We start from the raw sequence: 3336 nt of genomic DNA on the forward strand, positions 1-3336 counted from the left end.
ACTTTTGTACTCATAGTTCTGCTGTTCTTTATCTGCTTTCAACTTGTTAATTTACTAATGTATTTTTGTTGTTGTTCACGGAATACTACGATAATTCAACAGGTGGGTAGGTAACACCCCTAGGTTTTCTGTTGTCTACATGTAAAGGTATTCACCAGTGGTCATAATTCAACAATTGTTTATATAGTGGTATATTTTAGTTACATTGTAGGCATAATGCTTCAGGGTTTTCGTTATTTCCAAGAAAAAATAACGTGGCGCTTTTTTATATAGGGGTAATTTATTCTTTATTGTTTTGTCTCTTTTTTTTCCTTTTGCGATTTTATTTTTCCTTTAAATCACCCCCATCTCCACTGAACGTGGGCTACTACAAACGCCTAACTAAGGATAAATCAAAATTTACGGTTATGAAAGTTTCAACTTTCCATCTTGAAAATTAATTTTTGAATAGCCCAATAGTTTTTTTTTTTGTTTTTTTTAAAGCCCAATAGTTAAAATCCTATGCCACTGTCGGATTCGAACCCGGATTCTTGGAGTTAGTAACACAGTGCCTTACCCATTGACCACTCCGTTTTTTACTATAACAGGATAATAGTAAATGGCCTGGTCTGGTCATTTTGTACTTAAAATTTTCCGCTCAGTAAATTTTTTTTTTTTTGCTGGTGAGTTACCTACATAACCTTTTTACAGAGTAAATAACGTTAGCAAGAACTCAGGGCGGATTATTCTTCCCAGAGAATCAGCAAAGAAAAAGTAAGAGCTCAGTCGGCAAAATATACAAGGATACACTTTTTAGTCCCGTCACGTCTCTTGGATACTGCCATCATCCGCAGGACTGGTAGTAAATATTGTTGCTAGCGATTGACTGCTAGAGATATTTCATTGTGGAAGTTGGTGGGTTTTTCGGCCATGTGTTACTCGGTTCAGAATCGGTGATACCATAAATGTAAATTCCAGCGATCGGATTTTAACTTTCTCTTTTTCTTAAAGTGACATTTCTACCTGGCTTGTTAAAGGTGTTTATTTATGTTATTATATAGATACATTATTTGCCATTATATATTAATAGGATATCATGTCTTATATGGTTGAGTATCATGTTCCAATAAAAACCAGTAGTTATCAAAGTATGTGGAGTATAACGAATGAAGGTAGAAAAAAATTGAATATTATAGCGAAAATCAATTTTTTTTTTTTAATGACTCTATAAATCATGTACTTACTTAATAGAGGCTAATACAACAATTCTTTTGGAGAGGTGGAATGTTAATTCTTAATATCACCAACAATTTTCCCCGGATTTCACAACTTATAAAATACAATAAATATAACAATTGTATAATAATAATAATAATAATAATAATAATATTGTTTATTTATTCTGGGATTGATCCCTTTAGAATAATATACAAGCGTCAAAATTAGACTTTAGAGCCTTAGAGTGAAATACAAAATAAAAATGAAATTATAAAACGTCATAAAATATAATAAAATAATGAATTTAAAAAGATAAAAATGAACAACAATAATTATCAGAATATATAAAATAAGAATAGAATAAATAGAGAAAAACCATATGTCATATCATAAAACATAAGATGACAAACATTTCTGATAGTAAGTAATAGAAAAAAAAAGATAAAAATCAAATATAATTAAACTAAAAATAATAAATGGAAAGGTACAATTTCTGCTAATATACATATTGCTATGTATCGAGGCATTAGCCATTATTACAACAATATGTCGTTTATTAAGGTTTTTTGCCATCTGTCCCCGATACCTGGTTAGGGTAGGAGCCTTCCAACGAACCACTTACTGCGTCCCCGGATATGAAAACATCTGTGTTAAGTTTGTCACATTACCAGAGTCCCCTGAGAAAATTAGATTTGCTAACCTTTAAGTGTTCTAACAAAAATAACAGGTTTGACGAGGGACCGGAATCAAATTAAGCAGGTGCAAGCCCTTCCTGGACATGTCAAACTTTTTCATCCACTCTCGGGCCTGAGGAGGGGATGCCTACCTCGGGAGCGTTCGGTCACCGATGGCCAATGAGAAAGGAGATTCAAAAATAAAGTATCTCCCCTAGAAGGGAAGTGGGAGAAAAGACACAGGAAATCTAGATCAGAAAACGGGGACAGTCAAGAGGCAGGCTTAGACGAGACAGGACTAGGCTTGAGAGAGCAGTAGAAGGCGGAGCGGAGCAAGATGAACTTCGACCAGACGAAGTCGTAAGAAGACGACACCTACGGAACTACATCCCACGGCATCAGCAGCTATAAGCATAAATTAAACAATAAGTAATAATGTAATAATCGATATTATTTATCTGAATCTTTTGAATCATAGTAATAAATTGTAAATAAATAGCTTATCTCTTTATGTAGTTTATATACTATTATATAACTCAATATACCACCCTTTATTATACTATATAATTAATGGTAAGAACATTTTATAAATATAAAGGTATTTAATTGGTAAACTGGTAAACACACAAATAGCCTTTGGAAAATAATCCAATCATAATAATAGTTTTTTAGGACTCAATATATAATTAATTAATAAACTTATTTTGCCTTCAGCGATTATCCTGGCATCCCGATTAAATCTCAAGGCAGTACATAGCAATATTTACAAGAATAAAAGAAAATCTGAAAATACATAAACCCTATTTGAAACTTTCAATTGTTATTCTTCCGGCATTGGGTGGACAAAAGGTGGTCGAAGATACGGAATTTGAAGGTTGGAAGGGTATTAGAACTACGAATGAAGGAGGGAATAGAATTCCATAGGGATGAGAAAAGATATACCTAAGGCTGCGGCGGTTCGATGGGCAGTTACATGTAAGTCTGAAGACCGTGAGCGGGTATTCCAGGAATGCACTGAGGATTTAAATTGAAGGATATCAGAGATGCACAATGGACGGCGGGATTGGATAACTTTGTAGAGGAAGGGAGCAAGAAAATATTAACGTGAAAAGGATTACGACGGATATAATTATAACACATTTCATAATTATTTAGGTGAATTATTTCTCAAAAAAATTATTTATTTATTATGAAGTTTAATAGATAAAGGCTTCAAAACTTTGTAATATTTATAAGAAATTGAGGTTTTAATCTACAAAGCATTTTTGGAAGATTCATTTCACCTAAATGATTATGATATTAAGACTATAACTTGTTATATATATTAAAAAAAATCATTACTTATTTGGATTACTTTATATATTGCTATATTGATAATTTATTTTATACTATACTGGATTATTGTTATACTGTTTTAGATACTCTTACCTGTTAAGAATTTTTATTCATGGCAACAATAATTAGA

Source organism: Halyomorpha halys, unplaced genomic scaffold, assembly GCF_000696795.3.
Source record: "Halyomorpha halys isolate HHAL.00 unplaced genomic scaffold, Hhal_1.1 Scaffold825.1, whole genome shotgun sequence".
Lineage (NCBI taxonomy): Eukaryota > Metazoa > Arthropoda > Insecta > Hemiptera > Pentatomidae > Halyomorpha > Halyomorpha halys.